This window comes from Lontra canadensis, unplaced genomic scaffold (genome assembly GCF_010015895.1).
Source record: "Lontra canadensis isolate GAN:19392208 unplaced genomic scaffold, GSC_riverotter_1.0 scaffold168, whole genome shotgun sequence".
Classification (NCBI taxonomy): domain Eukaryota; kingdom Metazoa; phylum Chordata; class Mammalia; order Carnivora; family Mustelidae; genus Lontra; species Lontra canadensis.
The window spans coordinates 1,263,339-1,284,104 of record NW_022631162.1 but is presented as its reverse complement, the minus strand read 5'-3'; the positions used below and the strand labels follow the sequence as shown (position 1 = coordinate 1,284,104).

Sequence of the window (20,766 nt, the reverse complement as noted above, 5' to 3'; positions counted from 1 at the left end):
AAAGGAAGGTTATTCAGGAAGGAGGTGACTCAGGCAGCAGAGCCAACACTTTTAACTCGTGGGGCAGAGGCAGGAAGAGGATGATGACACCTGCACCATGAAGGCTTGGCTCGTCTGTGCCCATAGTGTTGAGTATTGGTCCTACTTTGTAATGGGGAAGTGGTGGGCTGAGAAGGTAATTTTCACAGGGTTTGAAGCCAGTGGGCTACATCTGGCTATTTCGGCTGGATCTTTCTGCTTTGAGAGTTGGGGTCTTTGTGGGCACTTGGAAACTTGATACCTTATTTGGTGGGCAGTAAGATTGGTTTTCTTCTCTCCCATACGTCTTTCAGAGTAGTTCCTACATTGGGATCTGCTCACAGTGTCCTGGAGGTTGGGACTGTGTCCTTATCTTTCTATCCCCAGCGCCAAGATGGAACATTGCAAGCCATGAGTGAAGCTCTTGGAACGCACTGGGGACCTGGCCTCTTCATTCAGGGTGTGGGGGGCATGTGAGCTCCTCAGACACAACAGAGTTTTGGGCAAAGCTCCGGACAGATGGATGTCTTGCATGTAGGACAACATCTTTATGAAGAGCAGGGGGTGTGTGTCTACATGTAAGGGCACTTTGACTGAGCCTGGTGGGACATGTCTTGAGAACCCGTTTGGCATCCATGTGGATCCTGGCTGGTATGTGGGGTTTATAGGCACATGGACCTCCTGACTGGTCCCTCGACTGACATCTTGTTCCTAGTCGCCCCCTAGTAATGCAATATCTGGTCAGTGTAAGTCTCTGTGCATCAGGCTCTTGGAGTGGTCTGGGGATTAAGAATGCCTGATCTGGGCTCTTTTGCTCGATGTTTAGTATAGATACAACATCAGTTTCCCTATTCTGAGCTCCTGGCCCTGGGTCCCAGGGGGAAGACATGCTTGGTTTTGGTGGCTGCTTTCCCTTGGGTGTTGGTCATCTCCTTGACCCCTGGCCTGATTGAAGCATCTTGGTCCTGTTCTTGCCCAGATCTCATTCAGAATGGGCAGAGAAGCGTGAGTCTCAGAGTTCTAAGGGCCTTCAAGACCTTCCAGTCTAAGCATGTTGTGTTGCCACGTTCTTCTTCCCTTGGCCATCAGCCGGCCTCACAGGTTAGAAGGGTCGGTCTTGAATTGAGATTGGGGTCAGCTGGCAGTGTCCCGGGTGGTGGGCCAGGGAAGCTTTTACTGGGAGGGGAGTGGGGGGAGCCCAAGTCAGTTCTCTGCTTTTATTGTAACCTTGTTGAGTGGGAGTGAGCTGAGGAACACTGAATCTGTCTTTAAATCAATGCACTGTCATTGGGAGCATAAAGGACAGTTGTCCCCTGGTGTGTCTGGCAATCAAACAGGAGAGAGAGGGCTGAAGGTGGGGCAGGAAGGACTGGGATTAGGGAGAAGCAGGACAAGCAGGACAGCACCGCAACCAGCAGGGATTAGGGATTGCATCTTCTCAAGGAGGCTTTTAAAAAGAGGAGCTGTCTTCTTGGACCTGGGCTGGGTGTGGAGGTCTTTATATATGGTTACGGAGGGCTGGCCCATTTGATTCTCCTGGGATGCCTCTGTGAAACCCAGCAGCTGAGAAACCCTGCTTTTTAGATTAGGCAGTCCCGGGAAGAAAGGATGGCAGCCTTGGAACTAGGGACAGTGGGGGAAGGGGAGCAGGTAGGTGTTCCCGGAGGGCTGTGTGTGGACCACCTGTATTTCATTAGGGAGTGCCGCTCTTCCCTCCTCCCTGTGTGTTCTCTCGCACGCGCTCTCTCTCTCTCTCTCACTCACACACACACACACACACACACACATACTCACACACCACAAACACTCACCACTCTTCTGTCTCCTCCCCATCCGTAATTCCAGTGAAGATGCTGAAGGCACATCACATCGGACTCTGGGTCTCTCTTCCTGGGCTTGACAGATGCAGCTCTTAGAGCTGAGAGCCGGACCTGCCTCCGGGAGCCCGGCTTCCGTGCCGGGCTGTGCCGCCACTGCCGTTCACATGGCTTCTTTACGGGAGCAGCTCCTTTGTCTCAGGGAAGGACGGCTTTCCTGAATCCCCCAGCTTTGCCCAGCCCCTATCTGAGTGTATCAGGATTGGGATGAAACCACAGCGAGGGAGAGGGGTGGGGAGGTAGAGCAGCTCCGTCTCTCCCTGGGCTGGGTAGGCTCTGCTTGATTAGCATGAGAATAGAGAGACTTTCCTGCATCCTCCCTCAGGGATGGAGAGGAAGGAGCAGAGGCTCTAGCTCCATCCTACCCCATCAGAGCTCCTGGGACTGAAAATGACTACCGCCCCACTCCTCCGATCCCCGAGGACCCAGAACCCACAGTGTTGAGAAAAGCTTTGACGGAGCCGGCGGGTGGATCTCCACTCCAGATTTTCCAGCCGTCCCTGCCCCCCCACCGCTCGGAGCAGGATGCCGAGATGGCTGGTGATGCAGAAGGTATGTGCTTTTTCAGTTCTGGTGCTGATGCTGTGTGTGTGGTGAGGTCTCTGTGGCGCAATGGACGAGCGCGCTGGACTTCTAATCCAGAGGTTCCGGGTTCGAGTCCCGGCAGAGATGGTCACCTGGCAGGTGCCTCTTTTATTTTGTGTGCTGTCATGCTAGGTTGATAATTGTATTTATCCGTCCCTGGAGGTTCTGGGGAAGAGAAAGGAAACCCTTTTCCCCAGAAATCCTGGACCTCCTCTCCTTTAACCTTCCCTCCCCCTTCATTCTTTCTCTGTTCCTCCTTTATGGACTTTCATTGTCTAGGAGGCTCAGATGTCAGCGGCCGGACTGACACAGCCTTTGATTCCAGTGCTTCCTAGAAGGATCACTGGCACACAGGGACCGAGGTGCCAGACCACGGGTTCTGGGACCACAGTGGTTCCCTCATTCTCCTCTGAGAACACAAAAAGGCAGACGGACCCACATGCCCATGAGGAAATGTTCAGCTGTCCTCTAAGGTAAGGACCGCCTTGACCGGGGTTGGTCAGGAGATGGATGGGGTCATGCAGAGGACAATTTATTCACCATCTTTGTCATTTCTGCGGCTTTTTGTGCGAAAGCTCATCACTCCATTTCTCATCTACAAGGTGAGAGGTACTCATTGCTCTTTGTCTCAGTGGGATAAGCTGCCCAGCAGTACAGGAATGATGAGTGCAGATAAACTCGTCCCAGGAAACCAAAGGTCTCATGCTCTTGCAAAAAGTTGGTAGCTTTTCCTGTTTGCAGGGCAAGCTTGGACAGTGGTGGTGGGGGTGTTATTTCCATAATTCTCCGTTTCCGTCAAGACATCTCACCCCTCTCTCATTCTGCATTCACTCCTGCTCCCCCTCCTTGCCTCATCGAATGGCCACATTCAGCAAGATCGGGAGCTTGGGTTTCTATTCTGGGCTGGGCTGGCTCTCACTCTCCCTTGCATATCGTGGCCTCCAGCCTATTAGCTAGAGGGAGCTGCCCATGCCAGGAAGTGACCTCCACCCCAGGTGAACCCAGGAAACCTAAGACACACACCTCTCCTCCCTCTGCTGGGGAGTCAACATCTCTCCCAGGTGAGGCTCTGCACGGGCATCCAGCGGACACAGACTTGCCCTCAGGCTCTAGGAAGCTGGTGTGGGGTGAGGGGGCCAATCCACACAGGGTTCCACAAAACCCTGCCAAGAGGTGGGAACTGACAGGGAAGATAGGAGCACTTGGGTGGGAGAGGGATGTTTTCTGCCTTTAGGACACCTGACCTTTGTACCAAACTGAAACACCTGAGCTTCTCTCGAAGTACTCTGGTGCTTTAAAGGGACCTAAAATTCTTGCCGTTAAGAGCCCGTAAAGATTTCCCTTTCTGAGTTCTTTGGGCAGAATATCAATTCAGATATTAACTCTCTCCCACCAGCCCCGTGGATGTGCCCTTTGGAGGATACCAGTGTGGGCCGGAAATTTCCAGGCAGACCCTTCCAGAGTCTTTCTTTTATTGTTAGCTCTGCCTATGCTAGGTGTTTTTTGTTCTAAGCTCTGGCCTGAGAGGAAAAATCGGTGTTTGTGGGGTGGGCTGGGGTGAGGACAGAATTTGGCAAAGCAACCGGTCACCTTCCTCAGCCATGGCCAGCGTACTACCTCCTTCTGGTTCCCCTTTGTCATTCTGTGGGAACAGGGCTGCTCAGTGAGAGGTAGGGAGGTCGTTCAAGGTCAGGACAAGGGTACGATTTCACTGTGGCTTGTTCCAAGGTTTGCTCGATTCTAGAAGCTTCCTAGGAATAAAGGCTCCACATGACATTGTGGGGGTGGGAGGGTGGGGGTGAAGAAGGGAGGGGCTGTGTGTCCCTGCGGGCACTGAACTCGGATTTGGTGACAAGTCTGATGAGGGTACAGTATGGCCAGCTCCTAGGAGTGGCTCGCCGCCAGTGAGGACTGAAGCCCACAGACCACCCTAAACCTGCTTTCAGCCGGTCATTTCGACTGGAGACCTTGGAATTCGAAGACCTTGGGTTAAGAAAACCTCTCTGAACTTGAGCGGCTTACTTATAGCGACAAGGTTGTTTTGTGTGTCCTGCAGATGGGAGAATGATGAGAAAGTCCGTGGTGCGGCTCTGCACAGAGGCACAGGGTGTGTCAGCAATGCCTTCCAGCTCCTCCATGGGTGGGAAGGAGACCTGGCTTCGAAGTGCGGAAAGGATAGGGTCCCAGCAGTCAGCCCCTCTGCATCACACCCAGGGAGGCTGTGGGCCATCAGCTGGGGCTGATACTGCCCTATCCTGCCCCAGGAGAGAGGGTGGACTGATCTTTCCAGCTGGTGGAGTCCTTCAGAGAGGAGATGCTCCCTCCGTGTCTTAGCTGGGAGCTGGGTCTCAGCCAGGCAGGTCGAGGTCGTTAGTTCTGTCACTCAAGGTAACTAGAAGTTTCCACGTATTCACACACCAGCCAGTTTCTGGGGAAAGTGGTGTCCTGGGGACTTGAAGAAGGATATCATAAGCCCTGGGGGCAAGATTTCTCACACTGGTAAAAATTTCTTTATATGAGATAATAGCTTCCTTCTTAATACATGAGCAATAACTTCTGATTTATGAAGATCATAATTTCTGTATTGTCTCGTTACTCAGAATGCAGAATAGAAATCGGTGTTTTTTTTCTATAAAGTCACTTCAGTGGAGGACTCAAATGCTTCAGCGTGCTAGAGCTGGTCATTAATTACCAGGTATGCGGGCAAGATGTGCCTTATTTATTATTGTTTTCTCAGTGTCTGAAATATGGTAGGCATTTGATGGATATATTTAGAGAATTAATGCTGACTTAGATTGGCTATAAATTATGTCGAAGGGATAGAAAGAAATGTAGCTTCTAGGAACCAGGAACACAGACAGTATCTTCACGCAGGAATTCATTCAGTTTACAAATATTCCTCAGGCTCCTGCTTCCTGCCACCCACCATGTCCTCCGTATCAGGGTCCACAACACCATTGCCTACTTCCTGCAGGGGGTGCGTGTTCCTGTGGCAGAGATGAAGGACAGATGGGCAGCTACCGTTATGATAGCATCCTAGAGGTACCTGCGGGAGGAACTTAACTGAAGAGAAAAGGTAGGCCGATAGGCCTGGCGATCACAGAGGACTGTCACAGGAGGAGATATTTGGGTGAAGAATGAGTGAAACCAGAGGGATCAATGAGACCCTCAGGTGGGCACCAACTAGCTGGCTTGGGAGGACAGCAACAAGGTCCGCATGGTCAGGGCAGAGGAAGGCATGGCGAGACCAGGTCAGACATTAATCTGGGGCGTGTCACAGAGGTGACACTGTTGGCCTGTCACATGCAACTTGGCCTTGTAAAGTCAGGCCGGATTTGCTTGCTTCTCCTTTCCTTTCCATCAGTGACATTCCTGGGTCATGTAAGCTTCCTGTGCACAAAATTAAATCAACATAATATCCTCATTGTAATATAAGACAAAAGTAAAAGGAAATAAGTTTGTAATAATTGACCTGTATGCCATACTAGCAGTCGTGGACCTGAAGAGTCCCCTTCAGTGCTGGGCTGGGGCTGTGTTAGGGCAGGACAGAGCAGGCATGCCTCCTGCCCCACTTAAAGACCCCACGGGATGCTGTTGTGACTTTCCAGACTGGTGCTCGCTGTCAATAAATTCGTGATCCAAACAAATTCAATCTTCTGGCAAAGATCGCAGCATTTTGCATTCATGGATATTTTAGGACGTTTTCAATCATGCAGAAAGCTCTCTGTATTTATATGTAAAAACAAGTGAGATTCGAGGCCCAGATACCAACAGCTCGCTTTTCAATAGGTCATTCAAAGGAAGTACACGGCAGGAGGCAAACCTGAATCATGTGAGATGCACCTGCCCCTTGTGGGAGGGGACGCGCCAGGCCTAGGGACCCTTCCTCTGTACAGCTAGTTGCGGTGCCCAGTCTTCACCAAATCAGAAATTACACCAGATTTTCAAAACGCTTCCCCGGGGCAATTCAAGACCCGCTGGCCAGCTCTGACTTAAGGCTTGTGGGTCAGGCGTTCCTTCATGCTCATGGAAACCATCGGCAGGTCTGAGTGGAGGAGCGATGGCATCTCATTCATGTGGTCCGAGACTGATTTGGGCTGTGGGTGAAGAAGAGTGTGGCCGGGGACGGGGCGTGTCGCAGGTGGAAGCAGCAAGATGCGTTTCTCAAGTGGTGGTGATGTTACCACCGGCCTCGGAGGCTTTTGTTACAATACCCGCCTAGAAAAGTGATTTATCATCTCGGTAGAGTGGAGCTGGCATGGATCACTTACGTTTTGTCTGCGAACTAATTACTTTTATTTATTGCCATTACAATGGTTGTCACCTATGAGCAAAAATGTGCATTTTGTCTGTGTTTAAAAGCCATAGCAAATGGAACTGACTCCCCCAAACAGGATTTCAGTGTTTACGTCCTCAGTAATTTCTATAAATTATAATGGAATCGGATGTCTGTAAACTTCGCTGTGTCCTCCCTGGGAGCTGGATCTGTCTGCTTCTGGGATGGTGACGCTGTTCCCCCGAGCACCCTGAGGAGGGGTCCTTGATAGAGCAGTGGTGGGACATGCATATGATAGAAGACCCTGGGAGCAGGCGCTCAGGGGAGGAAGTGGTGGCTGGGGGACAGAGGACCCGGGACTCAGTCCGAGGTCTTGCTGTTTGCTGGCTGTATGACCCAGAGGTTCACTAGGCCACTTGAGCCTGGTTTCCTCAACTAGAGATGAGCCAAATAATACCCAGAATTAAATAAGGTAAAATGTTAAACTGTCTGGATTGTAAGATACCCAGTAGGGGGAAAGAACACAAACCAGCTTCCTTTGTTTGTGGACAGTGTTCTAGCCATCAGGCTGGTTTCCTGGAGACCGTGGTGAAGATGTGGGGGACTTGGCCATGGGCCACATGTCATTGTCCCTTAGAAATGCCTGGTTGTCATGCAGTGCCAGGGGGAGTAGACAGGCACGGAGTTACCCTTCCAGGGCACATCCTCTCCCTGCGGTCACTGCGAGGGCCCCACCTTTCTCTCTGGGGCTGACCTTGGAGACTGTGTAGGGTTGGGGAACAAACCTCGGCAGGCCTGTGGAGAGGCCCCTGGGAAGCCTCTTTGGTGAGCAGCACAGGGCTTTAAAGCGGGGGATGAGGCCAGTCCATCCCCATGGTGTGGGGAGAAGAGCCCAGAGAGTGGCTCCTGGCTCCTGGCTCCTGCCCAGGGCCCTTCCTGGGAGCATTTCCTGCCACAGACCCTCCTCCATCCCAAGTCTGGGATGAGTGTCACCTGGGAATCACTAACAGCCCCTCATAATCTCTTCTTTCTTCTGCTACATCTACAGAACACTTTGGGGGAGAGAAATGGCAGCATTCAGAATAGCAGACAATTTAGTACCGATTATATTTATTTTGAAGGAATCCCAAACTTTTTTCCTTTTTCAATGATGCACAAACTTCTAACAGTGTTTTCAAAATTTGTATACTTAAGCCTGCTCCTAACAGCAGAGGAGAGGGATTGCTGACCCCCAGATGTCAGGAGCAAAGGCAAAGATTTTTGCCAAGCACAGCATTTTCTTGAAGGCTTACATTCCTTTATGCTACATTCTAGTACAAATTTGGGGTTCTATTTCCTTATAGCTGCACTTTTTAAGTACAGAAATAATTAGCTGGCCTTAAATCTGATGATAAGACTGGTACCTGGCATGCTGCACATACGGGTGCCTGGCTTAGCCTAGTGACAAAAGAAAAGAAATACATTCCTATTAAAAATAAGCCTGAGACCCCTGAGCACCCACTCCAAGTTGAAGGGGTAGATACTCTGGAGACAGGGTAAGGGGCTGGAAACCTGGCCGGGAATGCACATGAATTCATTACTCATTCAGCAAACATTTATTTAGTCCTTACTATGTGCCAAGCATTGAACTAGGTCCTGGGACACACTGATGAGCAGATGACACAGATGATCACAATACAATTGGGGCTGCGAGTGAAGGGGCGGTCCATGGGGCAGGCAGACCCGAGGCTGGCGCACTGAGCTCAGGGAGGCGGGGAGCTTCTTCCAGACAGCGGCTCTGGAGCAGAGTCTGAACGATCACTGGGAAATGGCAAGGCTGAGAACGAAGAAGGGATATTCCTAGACCGAGGAACAGGGAACTCGAGGTGTCCCGGTGGCAGAGAGGGCAGAGGAAGGGAGGCAAGGGTGGTCCCACCAGGGAGAGGGAGGCAGAAGGTGGAGGGGAGTGGAGTCAGAGAGGGACGCAGGGGGCTGACCCCACAGGGCTGCGTAGGAACTGTAGCGCGTTTTGTCCTTTTCTGAGAAACAAAGGGAAGTCACCGGAGATTTTAAGCCAAAGACTGCCTGGTAAGATTTGCATTTTAGGAAGATGATCCCGCTGCAGCTCAGAGAACAGCATAGAAGGTGCCCTGGTAGATGCTGGAGCGGAGTGGCCATGAGTGGGGCATGGCATGGCTCGGGGAAGGGTGGCGGTGGTGGCCGTGGGGATGGTGGTGGAGACAAAGTGGAGAAGTGGGTTCGAGGGATGTGTGGGAGCTGAAATATGCAGGATTTGGTGACAGAATGGAAATGATAGAAAGAGGAATGACTTGCCCAGGATGGTTCCACAATTTCTAGCTCACGTCCCACTGACCAAGATAAGGACCACGGTGAGAAGAGCAGGGGTAGGGCAGAAAACGGTGAGCCCAGCTTTGGGCTTCCCATTTTGAGGTGCTTTGGAGACTTCCAAGAGATGTAGGGTGTGTGTGAGGTTGGGAGCTGGGCCTGGGGTGGTGATCTGATCTGGGAGTCCTCTGCATGTGGGGACAGATGTTTGCGTGAGGTTACCTGGCGGAAAATGCGGAGTGAGAGGGATCAGGGAGGAGCTCAGACAACTCCAACACGGAGGAGAGAGAGAGAAGTCACACAACAGGGGTAGGACGGGGACCAGAACCGCCCCACTCCCAAAGCCTAGGGAGTGTCCACGGGGGGCCATGGTGGGTGCCACACGTTCCTGGCATGTCCAGAATGGTCATAACCTGAGCTACCGTTAGGTTAAGTGGCATGGAAGTTGGTGGTGGGAGCTGTCTTGGCGTCTGTGGAGCATCAGGGCAAGAAACCGGATGGGGAGCAGAAGGCAGCCTGGAGGGAGGTCGGCAGGTTGAAGCAACTCTCGGAAGTTTGGCTGAGAAGCTGGTGAGCCCGAAGGCAAAGGCGGGGGCCACCAAACAAGAAGAAAGACCTTTCTTGTTTTCTTACCATTAAATGTCCAATTATGGACACTTTCACACATAAATACACCAGATGGGATGGTGTCGTGAACCCTCGCAGAGCCATCGCTCCGTCTGGACGGTGACTGGCTCATGGCCATCCCACTGAGTTTGTGTTCTAGTGGCAGAGACTGGCGCTCCTTGAAATCCCCAGGGAAGGAGGTCATCGCGAAGGGGAGTCAGAACATTCCGGAGAGAGGGAGAGAGAGAGAAGGGAGGCCGGGTGATAGCCAGGGTCTGAGAGGGTGTGAGAAGGCGGAGGGAAGGAGACTGCCGGCCTGCGGAGGCTTTGGGGGAAGCCGGTGGGCCCTCCTTTCTCGCTGCGGTGTGGACAGCGTGCAGTGCAGGTGTGCGCGGGGCGGGCTCGCACGCCTGACATCGGGAGAGGAGAGGAGAGACGACGGCTCCTCCCGTCCTCCAAGGCCGCCTCCTCCCTTTCAGTTAAGCTCTGAGCAGGTGGAAGGAGGAGGCGCTGGACGTTTGAAGGGAGCGCGGGACGCGGGATTAGTCGGTGCGGAGACCTGTGGAGCACTTCCTGGACCGTCTCAAGGCCCGTTTGCGGGAGCTGGACTGGCCCGAGGCTCCGGTGGCACCCAGGCGTGCGTGCGCGGCGGCTGCTCCAGTGTTTGCTCTCCTGGCAGAGGAGCGTCTGCGTGTGTGTGCGCGTGTGCGCGCGCGTGTGTGCGAGCGTGTGTGCGCGAGAGCATGTGTGCGCGTGTGCGCGAGAGCATGTGTGCGCGTGTGCGCGAGAGCATGTGTGCGTGTGTGTGCGTGTGTGCGAGCATGTGTGCGAGTGTGCGTGTGCGCGAGAGCATGTGTGCGTGTGTGCGCGTGTGTGCGAGCGTGTGCGCGCGAGAGCATGTGTGCGTGTGTGTGCGAGTGTGCGTGTGTGCGAGTGTGCGCGTGCGAGAGCATGTGTGCGTGTGTGTGAGCATGTGTGCGAGTGTGCGTGTGCGCGCGAGCATGTGTGCGTGTGTGCGCGTGTGTGCGAGCGTGTGCGCGCGAGAGCATGTGTGCGTGTGTGTGCGAGTGTGCGTGTGCGAGAGCATGTGTGCGTGTGCGAGCGTGTGCGCGCGTGTGCGTGTGCGCGCGAGAGCATGTGTGCGCGCGTGTGCGTGTGCGTGTGTTGCGGAGGACACGGTCCCGCAGCCCCCGGCGTGTGAGCAGCGGCGCAGATCTCAAGGCGGAGGCGATCTGGGTTCTGCGCGCGCAGCAGGGACTCAGGGACGGCGCGACCCGGGTCAGGCACTGATCCTGCGTTCTTCCCTGACTCGGTCCTGACTCGGTCTCGGCCGGAGACCGCATCGCCCCGTCGGCGCGCGTCCGCGAGCCCCGCGGCGCCCCTGCACGAGGCGAGAACGCGTCAGACTTACCTGGAGCCGCAGGAGGCATGGGAGCTGCGGTTGCTATGGAAACCGGCTTGGTCCAGCCGGGGCTGTCTGTCTTGGCAGCCCTCAAATCCGATGCAGCCCCCGGCTCCTCCCGTCCCAAATCCTCCTCCTCGCGGTTCCTTCCCGAGAAAACGGTTCCCTCCGGGTTTCCGAGTCGACACTTTAGGACCCTTATGCTCTGCCGTGAGTGACCTTTCTATAGTCGGACGGGCCCAGAGCACCGTGTCGGTCAAGGAGTTTGCTCTGCGAGATGCTCAGGTCACACGACACTGCCCTCGGTGTCCAGGTTTGCGTCCAGTAGCCCCGTCCCCGTCCTCCGGAGTCCGTCGCGCCACGGGAGGGCGGCGGCGACTCCCTCCGAGTGCGTCCTCTCCAGTGCGGTCACTGACTCTTAATTACGGTCATTTTACATATACAGATTCAGTCGAGATTCACAGGGAGTTCGGACAAGCGCCAGACGGCAGGACGGAGTCATTCCCAAGGACGGCGTCTCCGTTCACTGCCCCGGGCGTCCTCCTGCGGGGCAGACTCTGTGTTGGGGTGGGAAGCCCGTGGGGGGGTCAGGGGAGCGAGACCGTCTCCACTCGTCTTTGCGGGGCTTTCCATACAGTGTGGGAAACACTGGTGAGCTCATCCCAGGAGACTCCCGGGGAGGTCCCTGGCAGGGGAAGTCCGGAGAACGGTGCGCAGTACCTGGGAGCTAGAGTTATGGAGGGCTTCCTGGAAGAAGGGGTGCTAACCATGACGGAAGGGGAGAACAGAATGATGCCAGGAGGGCTGTGGGGCAGAAGCCAAATGGTGAGAGCCAGATCATGGACAAGCTGAGAAGCCTTTACAAGGTGCTTGGACTTTTTGTTTTTTTAAACAGTAAGTCTAGTCAATATCCATCCCCACACATAGTTATAATTTTTTATTTTTTAAAAGATTATTTATTTATTTGACAGACAGAGATCACAAGAAGGCAGAGAGGCAGGCAGACAGAGAGGGGGAAGCAGGCTCCCCGCTGAGCAGAGAGCCCGACGTGAGGCTCGATCCCAGGACCCCGAGATCATGATCTGAGCTGAAGGCAGAGGTTTAACCCCTGAACCACCCAGGTGCCCCAGTCTTTTTTTTCTTGTGATGAGAATTTTTAAGAAGTTTCTAAAAACTTCTTTTTTGAAACTGCCACTCTTTTAGCAACTTTTAAATATACGGTGCAATATTATTGACTATACTCAGCACACTGTGTATTATACCCCCAGGATTTATTTATTTTATAACTGGAAATTTGTCACCTTTTGACCACCTTTACCCATGTCGCCCACCCTGGCCAGTACCCCTGGACTTTATTCCAAGACTTTATTTTAGGAGCATATACCAGGTAGATTTTCGGTGTGTATGTGTAAGGCGGGTGGTGCTCACACTCAGATCTATATGTTAGAAAGGTTATTATATGTTAGAAAGGTTATTCTAGCTGAAGTTTGGAGCGGACTGAGGGGAAAACAGGCTGGACATGGGTACAAAGGTATGTGCGATGGGGCCTCGTCTTCTGCTAGGGGAGGGGAGCCGGAGACAAGTGAATGGATCCGAGAGAGGTTGCAGGGGTACGACTTGTTGTAAATTGGTTGTAGGAGGTACAGGAAGGAGAAGAACTTAGCTTTCTGTCTTGAGCAGAGGGAAGAATGGAGGTTTCATTTAGCGCAACAGGGAATACAGAATGAGAAGTAGATTCACCAAATGGCCAAGGGGGATGAGTGTTTCTCCTTTGCACATGCCAAGTTTGAGACATCCAACACCTGGAAGCAGATATGTCAGGGAGTGTTTGGAGGAAGGAGCCCGGTGCCCTGGAGAGAAATCTGGGCCAGAGATACAAGTTAGGAGTCACCGTTCTGGAGGGAGTGAATTGATGTTTTGGCTGTGATCAGCAGCTCCCAGAATGCAGAGTGAGCAAGGAAGAGAGGCCAGGAAGGAGCCCCTAGGCCCCGCCGTCTGAGGAATTGTTAGAGGAAAAGGAAGCCAGCAAATCAGACAGTCAGAAGGGGAGAGAACCAGGAGGGCCGGCGTGGAGCCAATTGGGAGAAGCTTCTGGAAAGGGTGCAGACGACAGAGCGTACATGTTCCTGAGAGGGGCCGATGCTTTCTCTGGGATTTAGTAGTGGGTGGCCTTGTCAGGTGGTGTCCTGGTGGAGTGACCGTGGGCTTCAGGGAGTTCACAGTGAGTGGAGGGGAAGAAGTGGAGACAGCGAGTTTATTAAGCTCATCTCCCCCTTTGGAATGGGAGGCAAGGGATAGGGGTGGTGAGGGAGGGATGTTCTGTTTTTGGAAATGGGGTGACTGAGAGTGTCTCACTATTCATGGAAGTTATCACATACAGAACGGAAGGGATCCAGCGGGGATCGTCCGTAGGGAGTGGAGTCCCTAAGGAGGCAGCCAGAGTTAATCAAACCGTTGTCGTGCCCATCCGGATGCAGGAACCGTTCCAAGAGCTTTGTCCCTTTTATACAGACTCTCTCAGCGAGGTGCTGCTGTTAGGACCCCAGTTTTTGAGTTGGGGAAACTGAGGCACGGTTGGATACTGGGAGGAATCAAGGCCTCGAGGGAAGTGGTGGAGCTGGGACTCATCCCCAGGCATCTGTCTTGAGACTCACAACACTAACCCCGAGATCTTGTCACGGGATCCACAGCCCAGCTGGAGACTGAAGTAGGAGATGTCCAGCCCCACCCTGTGACTGAATGGTGGTGGGGGGGTGCAGGTGTCAATGTGGTGGGTGTTACTAGTCTCCTAGAGATGCCGTCACAGGTTACCCCAATGAGGGTGACTTACAAACCACAGGGACTTATTCTCCCGCAGTTTGGGAGGCTGGAAGTCTACAGTTAATGGGCCAGCAAGATCTCGAGAAGGGGCTCTCTGACACGGGGCTGCACACCTCCACTGTCTGCCTCTGTCTTCGTGCGGCTGGCTTCTCTGCATCCCAAACCTCTCTGCCCCTTTCCTGGGACGACACCTGCCATAGGATCAAAGACTCACCCTAAACCCAGGACCGTCTCATCTCGAGATCCTTAACTTCATCCCACCTGCAAAGATGCTTTTTCCAAATAAGGTCACGTCCACGGGTTGGAAGATCTGGGCACGGCCTGTGTGTTCTGCTGCAACTAGAAAACTGAGGGAGCCCTGCCTAAGGGATGCCGTATCTTCTGGGAAGGAGGAACATGAGTCATTTTCTGAGCCTGAACTCAGACGGGGAAGGCTCGAGTTTCTACGGAGAGTGACCCTGCAGCAATTCTTACTGGCATCTGGAGCCAGCTGAGTGTTTGTGCAGAACCAGTCTGCTGTCATGTCCTAGAGTCCTGTGAGCTCCTCTGGTGGCAATGAGCCACCTGGGCCGACCACTGACATGGCTGAGTTAGTCTGGGGCGGGGGATGAGTGCCAAGGAAGGCAGAGACTGACGGGGTTTAGGATGTTGGCGATCGTGGTTTTCTAGAGAAGCCGTGGACCTGAAGCCAGATGTGCGCGGAAGTGAAGTCAGACGGGGTGAGTGGACGGTCCCTGCAGACGGGACCCTGGGAGGAGTCCGTGAACCGGCTGTCTTCATACAAGCTTATTCTCAGAGCATGGGGTTTGGGTTGTAGTGTTTCACAGGAAGAAAAGAAACTGGTTGCAGCAGTATTAAAGAGAAGGTTGAGAGAGATGGAAAAGTCAAAGATGGAGAAGGCAGGAGTCCGGACAGGCCACCCGTGTGGAACCAGAGCCCACAGGCCGGTGGCAGGGCCAGCACGCGTGGAGGAGGCTGCTGAGGGTGTGGTGTGAGAGCCAGCTCCAGGACCGGGGACGGCTGGAGGAGGTGCTGAGGCTGGGCACGGTGATTGTCCTGGGGTGCCTTTCATCACTGTAGATTGTCCAGAAAGACAGAGCCAACGGTGTGTGTGTGTGTGTGTGTGAGAGAGAGAGAGAGAGAGAGAGACAAAGACAAAGACAGAGACAGAGAGAAGAGGGGAGGAGGAGAGGGGAGGGGAAGGAGAGGGGAGGAAGGAGATTTATTTTAAGGAATTGGCTTCCACACGACGGAGGCTGAATTCAGACCAGGGAGAGCTGGTTGTATAATTCTAGTCTGAGTCCGAAGGTCTGGGAATCAGGAGTCAGTGATGTAAGTTCCAGTCCAAGTACTCGTTCAAAAGGCAGGACACTAATGTCTCGGCTCAAAGACAGCCGGGCAGAGAATAGTTCTGCCTTATTCTGTCTTTAATTCCACTGAGACCTTTGACTGACCGGCGGAGGCTCAGCCACACTGGGGAGGGCAGTCTGCTTTACTCAGCCCACCCATTCACACACCAGAATAGTGTTTGACTAACTGTCGGGGCCCCCATGACTCAGTCAAGTTGACCCATAAAATTAACCATCACAACTGCCTCGATTACATGTATCATCTTAATATATTGGTCTTACTCTCCTCAATTATAAAATGAAGGGTGAACAAGATTATCTCTCAAGGTCCTTCTATTTATAACTTTTGTGTTTTAAAGCAAAATTCCAAGTTCTTGGTGTGGAAACATCTTCTTAATGGAGTATAATTCAGAAACCGCACCTGTGAATCTGCAGATCTTAGAAATTGATGATTACACTCAGGGTCTGACTATCACTCTCTCCTTACCTGCCCCCCCAACCCCCCCCCAGTTATAAAGCTTTTGATAGAACACTTTCAACTGGAGCGCCTGGGTGGCTCAGTTGGTGAAGCGTCTGCCTTTGGCTAAGGTCATGGTCCCAGGGTCCTGGGAACGAGTTCCGCACTGAGCTCCTTGCTCTGTGTGGAGCCTGCTTCTCCCTCTGCCTGCCTCTCCCCCTGCTTGTGCTCTTTCTCTCTCTCCCTTTCTCTCTGACAAATAAATAATTAAAAAAAAAAAAAGTGCACCTTCAGCACTGCTGCTCTAGGAGCCTCTCATTAACACACAGTTCCGGAAGGTTCCTGAACGGCGGGTCCCAGCTCTGGTTGCAGAGGCTCTGCTTTCACTGCGCTTAGGTGGTGCTGGAGTGGTGCCCTCTTGGGTGAGCTCGTCCTGCGGGTTCAGGAAGTGAACTTGCCCTCAGGGAATGCGCTCCTCCCTGTGGCCTTTCTTGACTTCCCTCCCCACCCACACCAGCGCCATGAGGACCAGGGCCCCTGCTGCTGTCACATCGCAAGTGCTCCTGCCATGGCGCTCTCCATGAGGAATTGCTTGTCCTTTATTTCTGTTCCCCCCACGCGATGACTAACACAGGAGATGGGGTGAATTCTTCGAGACTGATGTTATTTTATTGTGGGCTTGGGATGAATCTGTCCTTCTCTTACTTGTGGCCACATGGAGCAGCTTTTTGATGCAGGTCACGGTGCCGGGAGCCGGGAGAGTGATGAGAAACACGACCCACGGGGTCCCCACCCTCGAGAGGCACGGGTGCCAGTAGCAGAGACTGACCAGATGGAAGGGGAAGCCGCCGGAAGCAGGAAACAGAGTGGCTGCTGTTTGTAATGAGTTCGTCATGACGGGAATAAGTAAGAGAGGACGGTAGCCTTACTTTGGTGAAGAGGAACTCGAAGTCTTGGTCAGTTGGTGACATGGAAAGGAACTGGGGAATCCTCCAGCGGCGGCTTGGGACAGAGGAAATGGCTGGCCCCACCCTCTACCCTCCCTGGGAGGCGCGCGGGGTTGTGCAGGGACCTGGGCTGGTCCCTGTCCAGAGTGTACTGCGGGGGAGGGGAGGCACAGCAGGAGCATCACGAGTGGAGGGGACTGTACCGTCCAGGGAGAAATGGCAGGAAAGACACAGGTTGTAGGTCTGAGGTGTTCTAAAGATAAACGTTGATTTGGATTTGCTGATGTATGTGATCAGATCTGTGGGCGCAGACGACAAAACGGGGCAGACATGTCTCTGAGGTAATGGGTGGTCGTGCACTGATCTGGGGAGATCTGGGAGAAGAGAGGCTTCGGAGGTGGGTTTTAGGTAGGAGGGGGGACTGCACCCAGCGGTTCTACTTTCTCCCCAAACCACGAGGTGACGTCCTTCCCCGAGGGAGCGTCTGTTCTGCCCGTGACGCAGACGCTAACTCGCTGGTTAGAGACCATCAACTCCCGTCTGTCAGACCATCTTGGATTTCTGCTTCTTTTGGCCACGAGTGGACTCCTATTCACCCGTGCTTTTTGCTTTTTCTTTTCTGGAAGTTGTTGGTTGTGGTAGTTTCTATTTGGGTTTTTTGTTGCTGTTGTTATGTTTTTTGGTTTTGCTTTATTTATTTATTTATTTATTTTTTTGATGAGATTTAAAATTCTGTGTCGGCGCCTGGGGCAGTGTATCGTACTTTGTGGGCAACAGCTGGCAGGGCGGTGGGCCTTGTGAAGTGGGAGAAGAGCTCGCTGGGGCTGACAGAGGGGCTTCTCGAAGGTTCGGAGGAGACGGCTGTTGGAGAAGGATCACCTGTAAGCATCGTAGAGAAGAAGAGGGATGGAGGTGGGTGTAGGCAAAGGCCCAGTTTTACCACGTGCCACACAAAATGACACTCGTTTCCACCCTCCACAGACTTAGTCCACTCGCCACGACTCTGGAGGCTGCTCTGGTGCCCTTGCTGGGCGCGGGACAGCGTGCATGAGAGTGGGGACTGCCCAAGGGGCCCGTGCTCACCTGGGCTCCATTAACTCTTTATTGTGAAATAAATTATACCCAATGATGTCTATAAAATACAGACACAGTTTAAAGCATGTAATTTCAATCATAAAATACTCAAGTCCCAACTAGTCAGCTGGGAATGAGACCACTGTCCGTTCCCTGGACAACTCTTGGGTTTTTGTCCTCAGCCCCCGTGCACAACCCTCACCCACCCTGTTAGCTCTCTGCATGGTTAGACCTCAAACATAGCTATCCCGAAATGCTGTTACCTGCTTCTGCTTATTTTTAAACTTCTTATACATGGAGATATGTTCTCTCTGTTCCCTAGTGATTATGTTTTCTGAGATTTATCCTGGCTTTTAGAGGCAAAACAGTTAACTTGCTTTCATCGATGTACACGGCTCCATGGCAGGAAGACACCCCAATTCACTAACATACCCTGCCTTTGGTGGACACGTGGTCTGTTTCCACGCTTTCTCGTTTATAAGCAATGCTGCTGGGATAGTCTTGTATCTCCAGTGCGAGACTGTGCAGATTATACGCTCGGGAGTGAGATTGCTGAATCTTGGGCTATACTCCTATTACTGGCGTATGTGTCATTGCTTTTACAGTGATTCTCCCAATTTTGGATTGCATTTCCATTACCGATAATCCCAGAGACTTTGCAAATGTGGAGGCAGAACTCCTGCCTGGTCACCTCGTGGAGACCGCTGCACTGCAGGAAATGGGGGACACTGCAGGGCAGTGACTCTGGCCGCACATTTTCCTCCTTCCATTTCTTCTTTCACTAACTCCTGTTCTCAGACAGGAGTATCTCTTACCACATGGAGGTGTTTGGGGGGCATCCTGGAGGCTGAGAATGTCTGAAAGCAGGAGGTGTGAGAGGTTAGAGGCAGAAAAGGCAGAGGGCGCTGGGGAGTCTGGAAGGCCCTGTCGAGCCCTGGACGGGAGGAGGTTGACTGGCACACATTTGGCCATAATTCCTGGACCAGAGTGGAAGGATTCTGCCGCTGGGACCTCCATAGTCCTTGTGGGGCTGCTGCGAGAGTCTCTTATCCAGAATGGACACAGAAGTGTGGGATCACTGACGGAAGTCACGCCATCCTGACGCTCGGGCCACCGTGCTTCCTGGAACGCCGGGCCGGGCACCTGCACAACCTCCCTTTCCCTGGAGGCTCAGCCCTGAGCCAGTCATGTTAGAAAAAGAGTCTAATCTTCACAAGACTCGTGAAGAGTAGGGACTGTGCTAACTTCGGGGATGAGAAAACAGAGGTTCGGGGGGGGACTTGTTTTGAGGTGGCCAAAGCAGTGCATCCCCATTGTCTAATTTCACCTGTGGAATCTGTCCCCGCTCTTTTGTCGTCCGGTCCTTTGTCACCCTGTGGCCTCAACAAGGGCGTTAGACGAAAAAGTAGCTGTTCCTGTAACCACTTGTGTAACAGTGAAAATCACCATGAGGACCCCGTCCATGCTAGTAAGAGCAGCGTTCCGGACCCCGCAGGGTCCTTCTCCCTGACCTTGTTATGGTCATTGTCTTTGTGTCTGTCTCCGAGGTCGGTGCGCACTGCCTGTGGGGTTAGCCTGCCGCTCCCGTGTGCCTATGTCTTGTAGGTCTTGGCTGTCAGGCTGGCTTCGATGTCTTGGGGGTCGTGTGTTATTTTGCTCGCGTCCCGTTTTGCTGGCCGAGATTATATTCCCCTCCTAATGCTCGGGGCTCTTAGTGGAGGCTTTCCTGGGATGTGCAAACGCACAAACTCACCCGCCCCTGGCTCTGACGATTGTTTCGGAGAAGCAGTCAGGCTTGACAGCCCACCCAGCATGCCGGTGTCCCCCGGTCCCTGGGGATGCTGCTGTCACCGCCTCCCAGGCCCTTCACTTGTCTGAGAACATCTCAGCCTGCTGACAGGGGGCGGGGGCAGAGCGAGGCCGTATCACTCAAATGTAGGGAAAATAGGAACATTTGTCTCCTTCTTGGTAGGCTCGGGACGTCCAGTCGCCACCACGTGGGGTAAACCAGGAGAAGTGGCTCAGACCTTCCCCCTGGACACCGCCCTGCTGCTTGCCACGCTGGGGCCGCTTCACCTGGTTCTCCAGTGGACCCTATGGATGTCAGGAATTTCCAGGACATGATCTGAGGCGTTGTTCTCTACGGGCAGCCCCCAGACAGGACGATGGAATGGAAAGAATCCTAAACTCTTCTCATGACAGTCATGCCCGGGAAGGCAAGTACGGGGGCCTTTGGCTTCAGTTCCTCTGGCAGCTGGTTGTTGGAACCTGGATCCTCTGCTTTCAAACTGGGGAGAGAATCTCAGAAAATAAAGTTTTCTGAGAATGGCAATAGACAAGACTCCTGAGGCTTTGCGGGGTCTAGAACAGGGGCTGGCCAGCGTTTTCGGCCGAGGGTCAGGTAGGAAATGTTTCGGGTTTTGTGGGCCCTTCTGTCCTGTGGAACATAAACCTTTGTGTGGATTTACAATCCTGTAGAAACTACAGACGCTGTTCTTAGCTTGGGATCCCTACAAAGCTGGGCCAGAGGCTGACGGGGCCTGTCGCTTGCCAACCCCAGCCCTATGAGGACACCCTCCACCTGAGAGCCACGGGATATCAGAGGAGGCGCCGTGGGGATCTGAATGCATCAGTTCTGAGAGGAGCCTTGAGCAGAGAGAGTGCATCCAGCATGACGACTCGGGAAGTAGTTTCTGGAGAACAGAAAACGAGGGAAGGGAGAGGAAGCACAGAGTGTCCAGAGCACAGGCGAGATTCCGGCGAAGTGGAGGGAACCAGGCAGAGTCTCTCTCTCCTAAGCCCGCAGACACGCCCTGCTGTGTGGCGACTGGATTTGCGTGGGGACTTGAGCGGGAATTTGTTCCCTTCTGTGGTCGCAGCTGCCGTCCTCTTTCAACCATGTCCCGTCACAGTCCTTCATCACCTTCCTGCCGCTCTCCGGCGGGTTTATGCTCTTTCCATCAGCTTCAGGATCAAAGAGAGAGCGGGAGGGCGGGAGGGAGGGAGGGAATCATTGCTGTGGGGCGTCCG

General features: G+C 53.3%; 1 long non-coding RNA gene and 1 other non-coding gene across 2 annotated transcripts; both read left to right on the top strand.

Moving 5' to 3' along the window:
- The first annotated feature begins 474 nt into the window (after positions 1-474).
- On the top strand, positions 475-19,750 carry LOC116859906. The gene is made up of 4 exons (XR_004381229.1): positions 475-669; positions 1,864-2,447; positions 2,816-2,953; positions 19,709-19,750. It is a non-coding gene; the product is annotated as an uncharacterized LOC116859906 (long non-coding RNA).
- Positions 2,494-2,567, top strand: TRNAR-UCU. The gene has a single exon. It is a non-coding gene; the product is annotated as a tRNA-Arg (tRNA).
- Positions 19,751-20,766: the final 1,016 nt, after the last annotated feature.